Source organism: Carlito syrichta, unplaced genomic scaffold (assembly GCF_000164805.1).
Source record: "Carlito syrichta isolate Samal-C Ts95f unplaced genomic scaffold, Tarsius_syrichta-2.0.1 Scaffold315938, whole genome shotgun sequence".
NCBI classification, from domain to species: Eukaryota; Metazoa; Chordata; class Mammalia; order Primates; family Tarsiidae; genus Carlito; species Carlito syrichta.
The window spans coordinates 52,727-74,831 of NW_007260034.1; the positions used below are offsets into that span (position 1 = coordinate 52,727).

Sequence of the window (22,105 nt, forward strand, 5' to 3'; positions counted from 1 at the left end):
GTCAATTCAGACACTCATCAGGACAATATTCTCAAGGACCAAGGTTCTTTTCACATACTATCCTCTGGCATAGGACTGTCCTCAGGCAGGCCTCCCTTGTGATGGAAAGATACTGACAGCAGCAACAGAGGCAATATGACTGCTCATTCAGGAGAAGAGAGTAAGAAATCTCTCATCTCAAGCATATGTAGCATAACTATAACTCTGTCCCTTCAATTTAATTTGTCCCTCTTCGGTCATACATTTATCCTAGGACTGAGCAGGGTCACACAAGAATATTCACTGATGGCTTAGACTATCTAATGGGGTGGAAGAGACATTGGAGAGGCAACTATAATGTTCACCACAATGAATCTGAAGAAAGAATTGACAGATATTAGAGACTAAAGAACCAAGGATCCATAATAAAAGAGCTATTGTTTATTGTTTATTGAACATTCATTATGTACCAGCTACTCTTCTAAATATTTTACTTGGACTAACTCCTTTAGACCTTACTATAGCCCAAGATAGGTGCTATTAGCATCTCATTTTATAATCAAGGGAACTGATGAGTTTCTACATATGAGTAACTACTTTAGTTATAGTTAATAAATGACTGAGCTGGGATTTGAACGCAGAGAAATCTGACTTCAGAGGTTATGCCCTTAACAAGTTTGCTCTGGTAAAATGAAAATAGAGTGGTGATATCGTATATACACATGGAAAATTATAAATAGGACCATGAGAAGGAGAATAGTATGGAAAGTAACAGTGTGATATTGATTCTGCACATGTTGAATTTGTGGTGACACCGAGAAGTCTATCTGAAAACTGTTGAACTTATGAGAAAAGAGGTTGAGTAAGACTGGGGAAAGAGATATAAATTTAGAACGTATCAATACAAAGTAAAAGGGGAAAAAAATGAGAAAATATGCACACAGAAAAGAGAACCCAGCTCCAACGTCTGATATTAGGGGAAAAAAGAATATAAGGCATTAGTAAAGAAGTGACTGGAAAATGACTAATAAGGAATAAAAATAAATTATGAAATCTGCATGTCCTCGGGACCTATAACAATCTCTGAACAAAGTCAATACTTAGAATTTCTTATCGAGTCAGAGAAGAGCTGCTCCAGGCTGCCTCGACTAGGCTTGTGGTTCATCACTCTACTCTATACAGTGGCTCTCACCTTTTAGAAAGCATTAGGATCACCTGGGAGGCCTATTAAAATTCAGATTAGATTAGATTTCTTGGCTCCAACCCAGAGTTTCAGATTTAGTGGGTATGCATAACGTTCATTTCTAGCAAGTTCTGGTGAGAACCACTGCTGTAACACATGGTCTCTGATCTCTTTGCTATTCACTGTTCTTATTCTCTCTCTCTTAAATCTTTTCTCCTGCTTTTTTACTCTTCTCATCTTTTCCATTTTTTTTACCTCCTTATTCAATCTGAAACATACAGATTACTCCCTCTCTATGTTTGCTCATTTAATTCTTGCAAAACACCACTGAGAGAATGATTATTGCACCTATTTTATAGATTAAAAAACTAAGGCTTAGAGAGCACAGGGGGGAGATACATGAATGTTGAATCTATAAACCTTAGTTATACAGCAGGAAAAAGCTATTATCTCTTTTTGCACATCTTCCCCAATTCCTCCATTTAATTTCTTCAAAATTTTCAACCATGAGGATATTTTCAACAACCAAAATCACTTTTCTAAGGGCTATTTTGACCATATCACATGATTTTTTGAATCTTTCTATGGTTGTTTTTCTTTTTGTTTCTATGGAATTATTCTAATTGATCACCTTGTTTCTCTATAATTTGGTCTAGGGTCTCAAACAGTGCTTTGCCGATAGGACCTTAACTGTATAATATTAACAGGTGCAGTGCACTTCCAAATTTTCACCTAAGCCAATATTCTACTTGGCTACTGTCCTTGTTCCAGTAAAATATCATTTATTTTTTATTTTTGCTAGCATAATAGTTCCAAAAGTTTGCCTCTTATAGTCTCTAAAATTTATCTGATCTCCATGGAGGTTAAGGAACAACTTACTAAGAAAGCGAGGGTTTTTTTTGTTTGTTTTTTTGTTTTTTGTTTTTACTTAAAGTAGAAAAACAAGTCTCTACTGTATCCCCAAGGCTATAGTGCTAGTGTTTTCTTCCTGTGTTACACCATAAAGTCTATAGGTCCCTTGCTAACTTAAAATCACAGAGCCATAGGCTTTTAAAACTAAGAGTGATAAGTTATCATCTGTTTCAATGCCATCTTTATCCAGGTCACTGTGATGAAACGAAGTCCCCAAGGGGAGAGATGAATGGGTCAGATTCATACATTTATACCCTGGCAAAGCTTGTATTACAGAAAATCCTAGATGTCCCTATTATCAGTCATGTGTACAACTTTCTATTCCATAAACTTATAACCCTAAAATCCTAGTCCATCTCCAAAACCTTAAAATGTTCAGAATCTAAATAGAGACCTACGTTTTGAATCAGACACTATGAAGATAAATAGAAAAACAGAATTGATGAAGAGGGTTCTACCAGGTTCTTGTATAGCCCATCTGTATTCCAAGGCACTGGGCTACCCTTGGTGCCTACATCTATTTCAGGACCTTGATTCCTGTGCTCACACTTCTGGCAAACTCCTACTCAAATCCTGCCTCAATTTCAATAGCCACCCATTAGCTGAAATGCAGGCATTTTTTTACCGCAGTAAAAACTGTTCTTATTCTCATGTTTAAAAAGTTTGTCTGTGATGATGCAGTAACAACACAAAAATATTTTGAACGCTACAACTGTTCTTTTTTTCTCAAGACTTTTTGCAATATCACCCTGGAATATGTGATCTCTGAATTCTGAGAAACCAGTAACTAAAGTAGGAATTAAAGGCTTTTCTTTTTTCTTTTTTCTTTTTTGAGTTGGAGTCTCACTCTGTCTCCCAGACTGGAGTGCAGTGGCCACTCCCAGCCACCGCAACCTTGACCTGCTGGGCTCCGGCGATCCTTCCACCTCAGCCTTCCAAGTAGCTGCAACTACAGGCGCACGCTACCACGCCAGGCTAGTTTTTGATTTATTGTAGAGATGAGGTCTCACCAAGTTGCCCAGGCGGGTGTGGTGTGTGGCCCTTATTCTTTGGATTCAGGCTATCTATAGTGAGGAGGAGACAAAAAACAACAAAGTTAAATTTCAAAAGACTTGTTTTTCAAGGCTCCGGGTTGAATCTTGGCTCAAAAATGGGTTAAGGTAGGCACTATTGAAAATATTAGCAACATTTAATGCCTTTTCACCAATAAATACCAGCCCTGAAGAGATGTTCACTAGTCCATTGGAAATCGAAAAAAATAACAATAAAAACAATATAGTCAGATGTTAACTCATTGACTTTGAAAGAACTGTCATTTGTTCTAAGATTATAACCTTTTTATATTTGAGGAATTATAAGTCCTTTCATTTATGAAATGAGCATAGATTTTTTAAAAATATCTTTACTTAAAATAAAAATTGAGTCAATTCCTCCCATTTTTTTTGAAATATAAATTTATTGGAATTGCATATCTCTTACTCAAAATTACCGTGGAGAGGTGGAGGCAGGGAGAAGGAGCACAAAAAGATAACAAGTGTGTCATAACTTGCTGTACAAGATCCTCGGTTTTTCTTTCTTTTTTAAGCAACTCAGTGTTTGGTATAGTGTGAGAAACAGAGGAAGTTCTAAGCCAGTGCTGCTGACTCTGCCTTTCAGATTCCTCACATTAAGAAAAGACGTCCTCCGGGATGGTTTATGCAGAATGCTATGTCCTACTTTAAAATCTAAGAACTTTTTTGACCTTCAGTGCATGTAGAAAAATGTAAAAAATAAATGAGAAAAGTATCCTGTTCAAAGAAAACCTTTAAAAAAAACTTCAAGCAAAGCTTTTCTGTGTTATCATTGATTAAAATAAAAATGGTAACAAACTGAAAGCCTTAAAGGGAGTTGTCCCTTGGAACCTTTTATGTACATACTGCAAAAAATTTCATTCTGAAACAAAGTCTTGTGGAGCCAGCTTGCTGAATGCAAAATGATCAGACCCAGTCTAATTCAGATGTGAAGGCGACCATTTGAGGTCTCAAATAGCCATTGTAACCAGTATCTGTAAAATCATCTCTCTGAAAAGTGGCTACATCTAGGATACAGATTCTGCATAATCTCACAAAAGATGGTAAGGAAATCCCTTTAGAAAAGATTTAAATAATGAGCCAATCTGTACCACCTTCAGAGTTTCTCACAACTTTTGCCAACATTGAAAAATCCATCTTATCCCTGACCATAGGCAATCAATTGATATGTTCTCATAGGTTAGACTATTCCTTTTCTTCTCTGCCAAAGATGAGCTTGGGTACATGACCAGCTTTGCAGGCAGCACAAGGGAGCCATTCTTTTGATAGCATGGGATTTTAAATTCAGAAATGCCAAGTTTCACAGAAGTAGCTCCAAAAGGATGTGGTCACTTGGTGGAATTATATGTCCTTTCATTATATGTCCTTGGTGGCATTTATGCTGTACACAAAGATAGACTTCACAATGAAACACGTGGTAAAGAACATCTTTCAGTCTGTAAGTTTTCCTTCCTTCTGCATCTTTATATTTTGGAAATCCATGCAGCTGCTACTAGGCAGAGCATTTAATATGAGACCTTGTATCACCTCATTATTCCCATTTGTATGCCTATTTTGATGCAGTCACACTACAGGGCTAATATGAAAAATAACTTTTAAAGGGCAATGAAAATTTTAAAACCACCCTAAAAGGAAAATGTATAGTGAAACCTGTGGACTCAGCCATATAGCATGCTTAATATACTTCAAGTCAGTGTAAATTGGTTTGAAAATAGAAGAAAAAGAAACACAAACTATCAGTGCTTCATCCCATTTAGCAAGTATTGGTCAATCACCTACTAAGTGCCAGACACATTGTGGTAGGCAATAAATCTACAGCTTTGAAATATACACAAGCCCAGTCTAAGCTTCTTACTCTAGAAGGAAAGATAGATAAGTGAATGGGTATGACATATGTTCTGGGGCCACAGAGAAGCGGTATAGACCTCAGATGAAAGTATCCAGAAGGCTTTTTATTGGAATTGATGATTGATGATACTGAAAAGACAATTTAAAGAACAAATGACACTGGTTGATGTTATAGGCTGAATTGTTGAAATCCTAATCCCCAGTACCTCAGAATATGGCTATATTAAGAGACAGAGTCTTTAAAAATGCAATGGGGGTTAAATAAGGTCACTGGGGTGAGCTCTATCTATAAGAAGAGGAGATTAGGACACACACACACACACACAGATGGAAGACCATGTGAAGACAAAAGAAGACAGCCATCTACAAACTAGGAGAGAGGTCTCAGAAGGAAACCAAACCTGCCAGTACCTTGATCTCGGAATTCAGCCTCCCAAACTGTCAGAAAATTTCAGTCATGCACCACATAGTGACCTTTTAGTTGATGACAGATTGCATATGAGATGATGATTCTGTAAGAAGAATATATGGTTTCTTGCCTATGTTTAATTATATTTAGATACACAAGCACTTATCATTGTGTTACAATAGCTTACAGTATTCAGGACAGCAACATGCTGTACAGTTTTATAGCCTATGAGCTATAGGATATGCCATCTAGCCTAGGTGTGTAGTAGACTGTATGTCTAGGTTTATGTAAATACACTCTATGATGTTCACAAAATGATGAAGTGCCCTAATGATGCACATCTCAGAACATTACCTTGTCATTAAGCCACACAAGACTGTATCATTTGTTTAAGCCAACTGGTTCTTGGCTATGGCAGCCCTAGCAAATTAATACAGTTGATGAAGTAAAGTAAATGCTAAAAAAGGAAAGAACAGGAACAAACAGTACCATCTAGAATACAGTATGAATCAGGGAGTGGTAGCAGATAGCCTAGAAAGATACACAGAAGATGCAAGGGATTCCTTGGCCTCATTCACAAGGACCTGGGAAGCCAGGCCAAAGTTCAGACTTGATCCTGTGGATGATCATAAGCCACCAAAGGTTTTTAAGTGAAATTAGATATAAAAAGTTTACACTTTTAAATAACATTTTCTCTGGCTGCAGTATTGATGATTACTGATTGAAGAGCAAGAGTCTAGCAGCTTGGACACCAATCAAATTTTATCCAGATGAGACACGATATTGACCTAAAATATAGTAAAAGTGGAAAAAAAGAGAAAAGTAAAAATTGAGAATAAAGGAATGATATAAGAACAAAATTGTTAGAACAATCTCTGAGCCTCTCCACGCTGTCACATTTCCACCCGAGTGTTTAGTCTTCTCAATACAACCACATTTATAATGACAGAAAAGGCAAATTCCATTTTTATTAGTTAATATATTTGGTAGCATCTCCTAAGGCACCTGCCAACTTCAGTGTATCTCAGACTTGTACTCTTGAACTCTGAGACTGGAGAACACTAAATTAATTCACACTTCTAAAAAGAACATGGATTGAGGCATATTCTATAATACTTATATTTATAGCACTGCCCAGAAGTATGCTATTTTGTATGTGTGAAAATCTCCAACAGAATAGTCACAAACCCTCTTAACTTGTATCTCCAGCCTTGACATCGCTGAGGAAGAATCAACTACCTTCTAAATATAGTTAGCTAAGAGAAAAAAATTGAGGAAGGAAGAGCAGAGGAAGGAATAGGATGGAGAGAAAGAAAAGATTCTTTTACCCAACTAGTTTGCTTAGTCAATCTCTTTCCCTAAACAGCCTACTTTTAGTGCATAAGAAATGTGGTTCCTCTATCCCTGCTGAAATCTATAGTCAGTTTCTGATTTTATTAGAAGCTCTATATTTGGACAAGCAGGAGTTAGCAAGAAATATATAAAGTCAGTGAGTCTCACACATGGGAAAACGTTATTTGCCATCTATGCAATGCTCAAATATTAGAAAGATTTATTTTTATTATCCCTTTCTTCAAAACACTCCACTTTAAATGTCAGTGAGCTTTTCAAAAATAAAGACAGGTCTTAGCAAATTGCTAGTCAAGGTTTTTTCTTTTATTTCCTGAGTGTTCCTTAGTAAGTGGACTTACTACAGCCCAGATGTCTGTCTGTCCAGTGGCCAGTCTTTTCATGTCACACATTTAGTGACCACGTCCTCTCTCTTATCATATTTTCTATCTGCCCTTTACTAACTATCTTCTTAAATGATGCTTGACTTTCCATCTCAGAAAGATTTCTTAAGGGAACATCACTTCATTTTGCCTCCTTTGGAAGCCCAAGCACAAAGAGGAATGATAAAGCTCTGGCCCTTGCTTTATTCATAAAACACTTTGCAAAGTGCATTTAGTAATTTGCCATTGTAACCACTGGCACCGAGAGCTTTCAGAGCCGAGCTCTGACACTGTATTTAGTTCATACTTTGACTGCTCAGCTAAAACTTCCATTTGTATGCATTTATTCTGCTTCACACATTATGTTATCAGTCACTTTCAATATTTCAAAGTCACAGCAGGCTTTTTCTGACACACATTTGTCAGAATGAACTGCCTTGATTGCTATTATTACAGACTACAGTGCCTGAGTAAGGGGAAAAGCTTATGTAGTCTCAGAATATTGAAACTGCCTGATAAAACAATAGATACAAGAGAGTAAAAATAAGTGCATTTAAGTGGATGCTTTAAAAGGCCAGTGAAATGTAGGATTACAAAATAGGCATAAAGAATTCAAAAACCCTTAAAGAAAAATGTAACAAAAATTTTTGAAGATAATAAGGAGCCAATTAAAAATTACACTGTCCCAATAATAGGGAATAAGTGAGTTTGACATACTTCCTTTCCAGTAATCAGAGATTTAAATAGGCTTTACTAATTGGATGCTGTCTTTGAGAGAAATTTTGGCATGAAATTCATTGCTGAACAACAAAGAACATAATGTAAATGCACATTTTGACCAAAAATAAAGTTAAAAACTATAAGGAACTAAGCAAAATTCCAGATCCTTTATTATTCTTGATAAACTACTGAGCATGTCACCCAAAATAAGACCTGTGCCCAATTTGCCTGTCCTTTATTTCACCTTTTGACCTCACCTAGAATTCAGAACACCCGAGAAGTATCATAGAATTGATTTTAGGATTAGGGAACACCAACGCCTATAGGAACAGACCTTCTTTAGAATGCCTCAGCTTTCAAGACTTGCATAAAGCATAAGACAAGAAAATTAAATAAGCCATAAGAAGTAGTATGCCAAATACCTTCTCAAAAGTGAAGTAGTAAGAAACAGAAATCTGAAGCATTTCCATTAAAGTCACAAAAAGCTAAGTTGTACTGCTCTTCTCTTTAAGGCAATTATATAACTATGAATTTACCTCATCTCATGTATTCTTCAACATTTCATTCTGAAGTAACAGTGAAGGAATTATGCTAGACATGGAAGATCTCTATTTAACAGACCCACAGTTTGGAAACCCAGTTTTCTTTATTAAAAAAAAAAAGACAAGTTATGGTGAAGAGGATTTATCAAAACTGGAAGAAATTATAAAGTAAAAAAAAGCAAAAAGATCTAGGTCATATATTTGTTTATTCTGTTTCCTGATGTAAGATGTAATTGTTTCTAAAGAGATTGTGTTAAATCTAAATGTTATGTAAAGCTCAAAAATTAAGGATCACTATTTTAATTCTGCTTGAATTCTCATAAAGAAATATTAAAACTGTATTTGGAAAACTTTAGGCATATTAAACACTTCTAGGTGCCTTATTTTCTTACCTATTCATTGTCATGTACTTCCTACAAATATTAATGGCTTTTTTATGCATATCAATTATTTATATGCCATATGATTCTAGATTTATACAACATAACTCTAGATTTATGATCAGAAAAGTCATTATAGTGAAATATATACTGAAAATATATTTCAAAAGTTGAGGAGTATCTTCATGAGCATATTTTCATATTCATAAACAAGCTTTATATTAAAAAACCATACTTTCTCAAATATTAAAATACCTTGAGATTTCTAAATTTTAAAGTTATGATAACTCAGAAGGTATAAAAAGTCTTTTAAATATGTATCTTCAGTTCATCAAGAAAAATTAAAATACTAACAATTTTATTAAAAATCCATTTTATTCTATAATAATAAAAATAAGTGATTCTGAGACTCAGTTATTTCTCTCTGAGAAAAAAAGAATTGCTTACTGAAGTCAGTAGTCACTTTAGTGAAGTGTTTCTCTTCCTAGTTAATATATTAGAAGAATAAATGTATTTTGTCTAACTATAGGGGAACAATTTAAATCTATTCTCAACTTTAATACTATACCATAGCCCATGAAGACATTAAAAATAACAAGTACCATAAAGTGTAAACATTTGGGAACAAGAAAAATCCTAAAATATATTAAGTAATTTATTTGTAGTAAATAACCTTGTTAATATTTTTGAAAATTGTGACAACTTAGAACTATTACAGGTGATTATGTCTACATTACTAAATAAATTGAGGCTATTTATCAACATATGATTACCTTTATCAAATAAAACAAAGGATATGTAAAGTGAGACAGCACAGTAGAAATTTTACAGTACAGCATCAATAAACAGAAAGTTGAAATTTTTACAGCTTTGCTAATTACAGAATTAAATTCCTCATGCACAAACACACACTCATACACACATAGTCAGGCACACACATGCTGCTCACCACCTTTTACGCTCTCAAAAACACATTGTTGGAAGCCGGGCTCGGTGGCTCAGCCTGTAATCCCACGCCTTTGGGAGGCTGAGGTGAGTGGATTGCCTGAGCCCACAGGTTCGAGACCTGCCTGGGCAGCGAGACCTCATCTCTACAATAAATCAAAAAATCAGCCGGGTGTGGTAGTGCATGCCTGTAATTCCGGCTACTTGGAAGGCTGAGGCGGAAGGATTGCCGGAGCCCAGCAGGTCGAGGCTGCGGTGGCCGGAAGCGGCCACTGCACTCCAGTCTGGGCGACAGAGTGAGACTCCAACTCAAAAAAAAAACACATTGTCTTCCTCACATTTGATCCATAATTACCCTACCAAAAAGAACTGCTATAACAGAGACAGCTCACTCTAGCTGTCATTTCAATAGACATCCCATAAGAGGTTTGATTTTTTTGGACTGTTTTGCACTATCCATTATTTCAGACAAGCTCATGTGATCAGGTCTTTGTTCAGGTAGTTTTGAAAGTGTGATGGTTCTCATAGATGTTTTAATGCTCCAGGGTAGAAAGGTGTTAGTATATTATTAATTGATTTGTTCTGGGCCTATAGCATGTATAGAAAGTCTGGCATGAGTAACCCTACCTAAGGGAATATACATTAATGACACCAGTTTAAGGATTCTTTAGCTAGCCCTATATTTGGGTGATATTTTATTCATATTCTAATCCCTTTTCATACAGCATTTTATTATAATTTCCTGCTTCTACTTTCTTGTTTGTATATTTATAGAAACTCACTAGCTTGTCCTTATAATAATTACAATAATACTTTAATGTATTTAGAACATTGTATATTACATGCAATACTTAGTATATTATACATATTTTGATATGGAGTGAATGCTGACATTAAACTACAGATCATCTAAATGACTTTGAACCACTATTATAGATGAATAGTTCCCACCAAGCCCTAAAATTTTTCTCTGTGAATATTCCATTATGTCAGTATTTGATTTGGTAGAACATAAATTCTTTCTACCATAGTGCCTCTGGATACACACACACATACACACACACATACACCTGGATACACACACACACACACACACACACACACACACAGTACTACTACATACCCTTTGACTCATACCCATGTACCAAAGTCTTAAGCATAGATTAAGAGAAAAAATCTGATCCTGCTACTTTTAGTCACTTCTGCCCAAACTTCAAAGAACTCAAACTCAGAGCACTGATTTGTATTTGTTTGTTTTCTGTGGTTGAGTTTGTACTCAAAATGTTCTACTTAAGTCTCTCCTTGGGGGACTATCTAGAAGCTACATTGAGGGCAGAAATCTATAATTGGATTGCCTAAGGTACAAATTTCTTGTAGAACCTAATACAGCTGCCAATTTACTTTTGAGGGCAATCAGGATGTTCATTAGTAGTTGAGTTGAAGCAGAGAGGAACTTCATTTGTACTGAGCCAGTGACCTGGATCGTTTTCAGAATGAGTGTTGGGCTGAAATGGACCATTCATTTCTACTTCCATTGGGATCCTGTACAAAAAGGTTATTGCTCTTACCTTCCTCCAACAACAGGGATTTTCAGAAGCAAAAAATAAAAAATAAAAAACAAAACAAGACTTTATGTTTACCACTTGTATCTTGGAGTAACATTTTTAATAATGTGATTTTGATCAATCTTTGGCATGAGATAAACTCTACCATTTTGGACTGGCCTGTTGGGCTGATTTCAACAACTTTAACTGGTAGGTAATTGAAATATGATGACAGTACACTGGGATTAATCAAAGGTGTAGAAGTAGATAAAGGAGATTAAAAATTAGACATATCTGGAGCTTCAACAGAAATTGGTATAACTTCTTAAGAAGTTCAGTAATAGGCCAATATATGACCAAGTACTATTCTAAGAGCTTTACATATATTGTCTCATTTTACTCAGAACTACCCCATTTTACAAATGAAAAAAACTAAAGGTTACAAAGAGGTTAAGTGAGCTTGCCCAAGATCACAGAAGTAGTAAGCAATGGAGCTGGTATTCAAAACCTGAAAGTCTAGTTCCAGGGTTCATGCTCTTAACCACTATACTCTGGATGACTGGTGAAATCGGCCATCAGTGTTATATTGCTTTCAGATTCTGAGTTGTCTCCCTCCAGAGAAAGAGTGAGTCATTGGGAATGAAGATGTGTAGCTGGATAGCTGTGTCCTCATTATGGGGGCAAGAGCAATTTCAGTATTTCATGGTGCTCAATCGCCAGTGAATCGTTTTTAAATGGGGAAACTGAGCAAAATAACTGAAATAACTGAAATATTTTCACACCAAATTTGTGTAAGAACTTGAAAGTACATGTTAACACACCTTTGCAATCAGTTAATTGAGAATGACCAAATGGATAAGGTAGACTTCTCTAGAGACTCCAGGGCCCTAGAGCAATCATTTCAACAGAAGCCTTAATAGGCTAAAGACACAACCAGTGCAGCATCAGTAGCAACCCTACCATCAGGAACACAGTCTAGCATTGCAATGGCAACATCTTCATCCCTAGGTCAAGGAGGCCTTCCGAGGGCCAGAAGGCCTTAGGATCGGGGGGAAAGAAAAGAAAAAAAAGAAGAAAAAGAAAAGAAAAAAAGTCAAAAACTGAAGGAAAAGGTTCACATGATATTTCAAAGTCTAGAAGCTCATGTAAAATTTGTGCATGTGATTCCCAAAATTAATTGAAAGGACATTTTCAGAGGCTGAAGGTCCCACATTTATAGGTAGGTGGGGAGCCAGAGGAATACTTCTTGTTTGAAAAGTTGTCATCATGCCTTCCTATCCTGTGGGTGCAAGGTGAGAAACACCAATTACATATTTATCCACAGATTATGAATCTTTTTTCTGTACATTTTTTGGGTGTGATCATCATATCATATTTAATTTAAAAATACACATTGAAATTCAGTTTGACAAATAAAAAGTTCTGGAATCAAAAGAGAAAATTTTAATTTGATAGGTGTCATCTCTTAAAAAGAAGTGATATGAATGCAAGGTTATATTCCCTTTTTTAGACTTTTTAGATTTTGCACTTTGCCATAAATTTCTCTGCAACAGATAGATGATTGGCAGGCTAGAATAAGACATCAGGAAGAAGTGATATAATGAAGATTTGGTAGGCAGAGCATAGACCCAAACATAGCTGAGTCATCAGTGGGAATTTTCATTCCTTTCTCAGTTTCTTTTAAATTTTAAATTAGACTTCACTGTGAAGAGGGCTCAATACTAGAGATGTGAGAGCTAGTTCTTAAATTGAAAACTTTATCAAGATATAAAATCTGACCTCTTTGTACTGTATCATTTTCAATTAAGGTTTTAATGGCCTCTTTTCATAATACAATCTCTGATTTACTAAAAAAAATTGCTTTCACATGACTCATTATTTTACATGAATATCAGCATTGTTATGATAATAGTGTCACTATCAGTGATTTTTTTCTGATCCAGGGTTGAAGGTTTTTCTTAAAAAAAAAACTTTTTATAAAAGAGGACTCAGGTAATTAGAGTGGAATTTAATAACATTATGCATATGAATTATTTCTAACAAAGAGTGTTCTCATGTGAAAAGAAGCAGGATCCTGTATTTCTAGCTACATAGACTCAGTGTTTTAATGTCAGTTAAAATACTATCTCAGTCAAAATACTGCCTATATATGTAAAATTATGGTTATTTCTCAAATTATACCATTTTATGTAAAACCACATTTGAATGGTGTTATTTTGATATGCCAGTAGATACATGTAGTCACCTAAAGAAGTTTTATACTACAAATGCTTGAAATCAGAGAAAGAGTATTTTCTATAATGTCAATGTAAGAGGAAAAAAGGAAGTGAGAGAGATATTATTTAATTCAAGTGGATATTTGTACATTAGAAATTATTGTGAAAGAGATAGCTTATTATTTTGGTGAATTTCCTAACAAGAAATATGAGATATGCTCTATATCAAATGGGTCAGTATCATAAATCTGGCCCCTAACTCGTAAGCAAAAGTTTTCAAAAATACTTTAAGAATGAAATTTTTTGTTGTTGTTGTTCATTTTATTTCCATTAAGCACTACATAACACACTGCATGCTACATAATATACTTCATAACCTTCTAGCAGGGGTAAATGACCACAACTCAGTCATTTTTTCATCAGTCAGGAAAATGCTTCCTTAATCAATGTTCTCCAAACCCTTTGACATATAGTAACGATTAACTCCGGAGACACGTCTGTCTCTTTCCATCAAACTCCAGAAATAGGGATAATGGGCAACCCTTTTTTCCTTGCCCCCATTGGTGAACTTGTGGATGTAGGCAGTGCCCACTCTGGGAATGAGCAAGCACACGCCCATGGCGGCCATTCCAGGGAGAATCTCGAACCACATCTGGACATGATAATTAGGCCAAAACCCTTTTAGACCCCTTAAAGGTGACCGGACTTCGGCTCCCTTCCCGGTAAGAATTGTGAATTGTCTGAGATTTTTATCCTACTTACAAGCTACCAAGTTAGCTGGAGAGTTTCAGAGATGCTAGCAGACATGAGACTCCGGAATCAGAAACAAAGAACTTTATTGTGCATAGCACAGCAGGCAGCACAAGACTCAAGTTATCTAACTTGAGTAACCCTTGCCTCCAAATCCAGTATCCCTTGCCTCCAAATCCAATGAAAGAAATGTAGAAGCAGGCTCAGATGTATCCTGCTCCAACAGTGGGTTAAGAAGACTCCTAATCTTAACACTGAGACTGCTAGAAAACCTGCCCAAACATTGACCCAGAGAGAAACATTATCTCAATTATCCACAAGGAAAAAAAAAACTCTGAACTCTGACCTGAAGAAAGGTATTCTTTCTATTTCCCAAGTTTGTTGTCTATACAGAGATCCTCGAAAAGAGTTCAAGACAAAAGCTGTCACGAGACATGCAGAAATGAAATGGAAAATTGCTCCCCAACAAAATATTGTAACCAATCATTATTCAAAATTCTGCATTTGAGAATTTGCTTATGCGCTAAAAGTTTTTGTAACCCCAAATTAATGCTTGCATCACTTTCACGGTCATTTGCAGAAATGTACAGAGTGGTGAAAATTTGAGTTGCCTGATGCTTAAGTTCCTTAACTGAGTCAAACAAGGTGACATTCCACCATCTTGTTTAAACTTTGATGCAGTAAACAAGTGCCCTTTTTTGAGTTCTACTTAGTGCCATGTTTTTTGCATTTTGTGCTTTTTTTTTCTTTTGGTGATTTTGCTATTTAAAATGGCATTGAATAGTGCCAAAGTGCTGCCTAGTATTCCTAAGTGCAAGAAGGATGTAGTGTGTCTTATGGAAAAAATATATGCATTAGATAAGTTCATTCAGGCTTGAGTCTAGTGTTGTTAGCCATGAGTTCAGTGTTAATGAATATAAAATATATATTAAATAAGGTATATATAAAAAGAAACATGCATTCAGTAAGTTTATTGTTCTCTTGATGAAAATGTTGTGACCAGAGGCTCATAGAAACCCAACCCTGTATTACACCTAGGAATTATGGTTGAGTATTCATGAACTCAGTGCTTATGATTTTATAAAATGCCACTACCTTGAATAATGAGAATCAACTGAATAGTTACCCACAAATGGCAACGCTCCTGCTTCCAGCTTTGCTCCCTTATCTTACTGCTCAACAAAAAGCAAGACTGATTCTTACACAATCTAAGTGTGAACATGGCATGGCTCTCTTCAGAGCTCTCCAATGACTTTCCCTCTCACTCAGAATCAAAGGCAAAGTTATCTCAATGGTCCTATAGCATCTGGTCTCCCCATCTTGCCAACCCTTCCCATATGGTTCCTGGCCTCAGCTTCTTCTACTCCCCCACTTGCTCATTCTGCTCCAGCCATCCGGCTTTCTTCCTGTTTCTAGAACATCACAAGCAGGTTTCTGCCTCAAGACTGCTTCACTTACTTTTCCTCTACCTAAAAAACTGTTGTCCTTTTTCCAAATACCTAAATAACTTCCTTATCTTGTTCAGTTGTTTTCTAAGATGTCACCTTCTCACTTAGGCAGTCACTGCCAACCTGCTTAAAGTCACAAGCTATGTGCCTGCCAACCTTGGTTCTCTCCATCCCTTTTCCCTGCTTTATTTTTCTCCACAGCACCAGCACCCCCTGAACACCATAAACATTAATTATGTGTTTGTTTACCTGTGTCCTTCCCACAATACGCTGGAATCGTTACCTGTTTTATTCATGGTGGTACACTCACTACCTAGATTAGTGCCTGCTTTTGAACTGATAAGAAATATTTGTTGAATAAATGAAATGAAAAGGTCCCTTGGAGTTTTCAGTGGCTCTCCTTTTTTGCAGTAGAGTAAGCTCTATCTTAATCTGCTCCTAAAGAAAGCACAAGAGAACATTTCTTCAAAACATATAAATAAACATTGAGAGAGTCGGATCTCAAAACTCTTGATGGGACTCAGCAAGGTTAGAAAGATAATTTGAAAAAGGTAGCAGGGTGTTTTCAAGATGTCTTGAAAAAAGAGGAATGGTGACTCTCTTCATTTTTACATTGACAGCAATGTTTTTAGTAGCATGAGAGTCGATATTAGACTATCAAAATAAAAATGACTTAAACCCTACTCACTCAAAAAAAAAGTTGTCGTCTCTATAATTTCTTTGTCCAATAGTACCAAATCACAGAATCCCTCATGAAGGAAAAAGAGTGCTTTTCTTTAGGAAAAAAACAATTAGATTCTAGCTAAACTGCCCACAAAACATGAAGTGTTTCATTTAACTAACTGAGAAGATACAGCTTGTTTAAGTTCTAAATAAAGAAGCAGCCTCCATTAATGGAAGGCAGGTCCTTTACAAGCATGTTCTTTCTGCACCTAAACAGATATCAAGTGAATTCTTTGTGCTTCGATATGTTGCCACAGACAGCCTCAGATAAATGAAACAAATGCCAGGCAATCTTTGTACAGACGGTTTGGTTTGGTGTTAACTCAAATTCTGAGTTTCACCACCAGTGTTTTTCTCACACTATTGAAACCCAAATCTTTCCAGGCCTTACCCACTGGGTAGTGCAAACAAGACCACATTATCTGTAAGAACTTCATGTTCACTGGTTCACGCCCCACAGCAGAACGTATGGCCTCCAACTTACACAGCTATCAGGTTATTTGGGGTGTTCATGAAGAGTCCTGTCAAGGTTCCCATTTGCTACTGTCCCCCCAAAAAACAGTTGAGAGTGGCATGTTGGCTACGCAAGCTCAACTATTACAACATGTATCCACAGCAAGTTTGCAAACTCTTGAGAGCCAAAGCAGAGCCAACTTTCTCACAGTACTCACTACATTTGAACCATACTATGTTTGAAGTAAGAATATATGTATGTCCAAAATACATATGTATTATGGATATGTATGTATGTGGTTGTAAATATAATATGACCCTAGAGTAAGAGCCATAAGATATAGACAAGGTGCTACCGTAAAATGAAGGAAATAGAAGACACTACAGGTTCCAAGGATCAGGGAATGCATCACAATGGAAGGGGCACTTATGTAAACCTCAGTCTACGGGCAGGATATCTGTCATCAGCCTTATGTTTCAGTTATGGCTAGACAAACTTTTTAGTTTCTCTATTTTCTGCATTTCAAGAAGGTAATCTAAAACTCTAATGTACTAGAGGACTTACTTGAAAATTTTCTCATATAAAAAGTAGTTTCCCATAGTATCTCACTGAGAAAAATGTGAGAGATTGATTTAGTCTATACTATATGAGGTAATCTTTTTCACACATCACCTGGTTTAAGTAATATTTCCATTTAAAAAATATGGAACCTGCATTTTAGTGCTGTGAAAGTCAGTAATACAAGGTAAGGGGGAAAATGGGTGTAGTGTGTTGTGGGTGAGTGGTGAAAAATTTATTATGATAATATAAGGATACACTATCTAACTAAATGACATGTGAGCAGAAACCTAGAAGGGTGAAGAAGCAAGCCATGCAGACGTCTGGAGAAGAGCATTTTGTACAGAAAGAATAGCAATACAAAGGCCCCAAGGTGGAAGCATGATTGCACACTCAAGGAATTGTAAGGAAGCAGAGCACAGTGAGCAAGAGGGAGAGTTATAGGAGTGAAAGTCAAAGAGGTCACCTAGGACCAGATCATGTATCCAGGGTCAAGACTTTGTTTTGGAGTGAGTGGAAAGGCATTAGAAATTTTTGAGCACCGAAACAGTGCTTTTTGAATTAAGGTTTAAAAAGATCACAGCAGACATTTCATTATGGGTAAACTGTAGTGGACAATGTGGAAGCATGGAGGCTCATGTGATTCTTGACAATGACCCATACCATAATGGCAGCAGTGAAGGGATTATGAGGTGATTTGATTCTGGATAGAGAAGACAGAATTCACTAAGAGATTGAATCAGGGGTTTGAGAGAAAAAAGAGTCAAACACGACTGCAAGGTTCTTGGTCTATACCTAACTAGAAGTGTAGAGTTGTTATTTTAAAGAAAAGAAACATACAGGAAGAACATTTTGGGATGGATGAGGATATGGAAAGCAAGTGATTAATTCTAGACATGAGACCTTTAAAAAAAATGTTAACTTCAGAGGGTACATGCTCATGTTAGTTGTAATAGATACATTGCATGATAGTGACATTTAGGCGTCCGTTGAATCTGTCACCCAAATAGTGAGTATAGTACTCAGTAAGTAGTTTTCAACTCTCACTCCCTACTCCTCTATCCTCCCTTTAGGAGTCCCAGGTGTCTATTGTTCTCTATGTATGTATGTTTCCAGTGTTTAGCCCACCTGAGAGTAATTAAGAACATGTGGTATCTGGTTTTCTGTTTCTACATTAATTTGCTTACAATAATGGTCTCCAGCTGCATCCATGTTGCTGCAGAGGACATGATTTCGTTCTGTTTTAAGACATGGGAGCTTTGAAGCTGTGGAGTTTACCTAATTTTGACTGGATTCATCTTCGCTGTGTAGTTTATTTGTTACGTGACCTTGGGCATTTACTCAGCACTCCTGAGGCTCAATTTCTTCATCTGTATCATGAGGATAATAGAATCGAATGTGTGAGATAGAGTTGCTATGAGGATTTAACAAAACAACAGGTATAAAGTACCTAAAACACAAATTTTAATAGACGGTAAAATGAAACAAAACTGAGTATATATACGTGATTAATAAATGGTGTTTTTCATAATCATCATGAGAGTAGATGTGGAGTTACTTATAGCACTATAAGAATTATTTTCTACAATTGTGTTTTAATAAGATGGATTCTCATTAAACACTCAGGGGATCACCAGTGCATACCATCCAGTACCTGTGTATATCACAGCAAAATATCCTTTATTTTTTAATTCCTTTCCTGTGTCAACTATGGTCAATATTCTGTGCTCATCCATGGATGTGCCAATTATTTTCTCATCACTTGGCCAGAAAGCTCAAACATCCATCAGTCTGGTAGAGATTTCTGTACAAACCAATAAATGCGCTCTTGGTTTTATTCTTTTGGAATGTATATAGTGCCTCAGATCATCAAGCCATCAATATACTATTCTCATTTTTTTCTCCAGAATTACTATTCATACTCACCTTATTTACTCTTAAACAGATTATTGCTGTGTGGAGTAGTGTCCTTACTTCATTCATCCTTCCTACTTGTTGAAAGTGACATCCAGCCGGGCTTGGTGGCTCAGCCTGTAAGCCTGTGCCTTGGGAGGCTGAGGTGAGTGGATTGCCTGAGACCGCGGGTTCGAGACCCGCCTGGGCAACTTGGCGAGACCTCATCTCTACAATAAATCAAATATCAGCTGGGCGTGGTAGCGCGCACCTGTAGTTCCAGCTACATGGAAGGCTGAGGCGGAAGGATCGTCGGAGCCCAGCAGGTCAAGGCTACGGTGGCCGGGAGGGGCCACTGCATTCCAGTCTGGGCAACAGAGTGAGACTCCAACTAAAAAAACAAAACAACAAACAAAAAAAGAAAGTGACATCCTTCGACTCTTTTTACACACATTTGTCTTTCGTTCTCCTCACAAAGCTAGTCCACAGAGCAGTCAAAACAGCTTCCTTTCCAGTGTGTTCTATCCCTCAAAACCTGTTACTTTGTTGTTACACTTGGCACCTGAGTTAAGTGCTGATGATGTACTTTTAAAGCCTGTTTTGATTACTCTAAATGCTATAAGTTTGCATTCACTAAGCTGTTTAACTGTACAACATTTTCTGTATCTTCTTAGAAATGTCCCCTCTTACATGTCCAGCTCCATTTACCATGACGATTACATCTATTGCACTCAAGATGTCACTTTTGGGATACATTCAGTGTTCCTGAAAAAGACCCTGAATTTACATGCCACCATGTGTTTTACTGCTTTCTTCCTGAAGTACCTCTTTTTCTTCACCCATATGAACTCTTACTCAGCTTTCAAGATTTGGTTCTTAAATAAATAAAACGAGGTAGCTTCCCAAATGAATAGGATAACTTCCTAATAGCAATTTCCAGAATCTTCCTTAAACACGCGCGCACGCGCGCGCACACACACACACACACACACACACACACACACACACACAATACTTTGGGAAACAAACCTGCAATATTAATGTAAGAAAGAAGGGCAGAAACAAAACCTTTATAAATGATTGTCAAATTACAGGTTAGTATCAGATGTTCCAATTTTGTTTGTAATGAAAATAGAAACTTTTAATTCATGTCAGTAATTTACTTATTAATTATACAAACATCTATTGATACCTTCTTTTCTAGAATCTAGAGATACAAAGATGAATAAATTGGCCTCTGCCTCGATTAGCTTATTCGAACTGATTTAAAAGAAAAATAAATAAAACAATTCAGAATATCACAGTAAGGGTTAAGGCAGAGATGTTCATGGGTTTTTTAGAACAGAAAAGCACAAAACAGACTGTGCAGCAAAAGAGAAGACTTTTTGAAAGAAATGGTGTGCTTAAGCTGATTTTGAAGTGCAAAGAAAGGTTAATGTGGCATAACTGCTATGTAGAAGAACCGTTTGACCAAGTACAACCAGGACTCCGTTATATCTAATAGATTTCCTTTTTTCAAAAATCTCCTGCTCTTCATGCCTTCGTGATAACCAGGAGGTATCACCTATGGAGAAGACTTATCTTTACTGCCTTTGAGGAAACATAATTCTCATGAAGTATCATTTATGGACTTAGATGATCAAAAGAGAAGTCTGCAGATGGATTTCATGGAGAGCTGTGACTTCAAAAGCCAAGAGTCCTAGGATAAACCAACCTGTCTGTCACCTAGGTGCTATGAAAATAAATCACTGTTACTTCTATTTGCTGAAAATGAAAGTAGCAATCATTACTGGAGTTTAGGTAAACATACTAATTATTATTTTGATCGTATAATTTACAAAGTACTATTCCCATATAAATATACTGATAGCTTTTCTTCTGTGAAAAAAGATGACATCAAGGAAATGAATTTATTAAGCTACATAATCATTGTTTCTTTTGTTTAAATTCACCATGTGAAACAAGATCTAACATAATCCAACGTAGGACCAGCCTAGTGCTTTGAGATGAACTCCAAATATTTCTCACTGAGTAATTTAAAAGAAGCAGTATATTATTGAAGCAGTATTTCTTTTCAAGATTATCAAATATAGTGATGTCTTTCACCTTTATTTTATTTAAGATGTTTCTGTAAACTTTGAGTGCCTTAAAAACTTAGCATTTTTCTCTTTATCCTTATACAAACCAAAGACACAGTGCCTTATTATGCATTAACAATGGCCATTAATAGCTGAGTAATGGTTTAGCTTTCTGCTACCGTCAGGTAATTTTTGTAATTTTCCATATACCTAAAGCTTTTCATTCAAGCATTACACATTTCCCTGTCTTTATAAATAAATTGTTTTAATCCAGAATGATCGTTATGAGAAAGTATTATTTTAATGTGCTTTCATGCTATGATACCATGAGGCATTCCTGAGATGTACATAACTGCTTTCTCTTACAATCAATAAGCTTTGAGCTCTGCTATCTGATGTTCAGTTTTTGTTTCTCTTTCTGTGCCATCAGACTGTTTGCCCTCACTTTTTATAATTGCTCTGCCACCTCCCCTTCCAACATCTCCTTCTATAATATGCTCTTTCAAATGCAATTTATTTCAGCAACTATTAATTGAGGTTACACAATGTATCAGTGACTGTACTAAATGCTAGGGATTCAAAGATAAATTACACATAGCCTTCAGAGAACTGTCAGGTGAGAAAGAAGTAATGATATAAACAAGTAATTACAATTGTATATGTTTAATTGCAACTATCAGGATTTTATTCTATAGCCAATGTGGCTTGTGTTCCTGAACTTTGACAATGTGATCTGGCCCA

General features: G+C 36.3%; 1 protein-coding gene and 1 pseudogene across 2 annotated transcripts in view; one reads left to right on the forward strand and one right to left on the reverse strand.

Moving 5' to 3' along the window:
• LOC103276131 (glutamate receptor ionotropic, delta-2) overlaps positions 1 to 22,105 on the forward strand; it is a 148,140-nt gene that overhangs the window by 29,319 nt on the left and 96,716 nt on the right. The gene's annotated exons all lie outside the window — the stretch shown is intronic.
• Positions 13,773 to 14,134, reverse strand: LOC110594527 (annotated as a pseudogene). The gene has a single exon (XR_002481295.1). The product of XR_002481295.1 is annotated as an NADH dehydrogenase [ubiquinone] 1 alpha subcomplex subunit 1 pseudogene (transcript).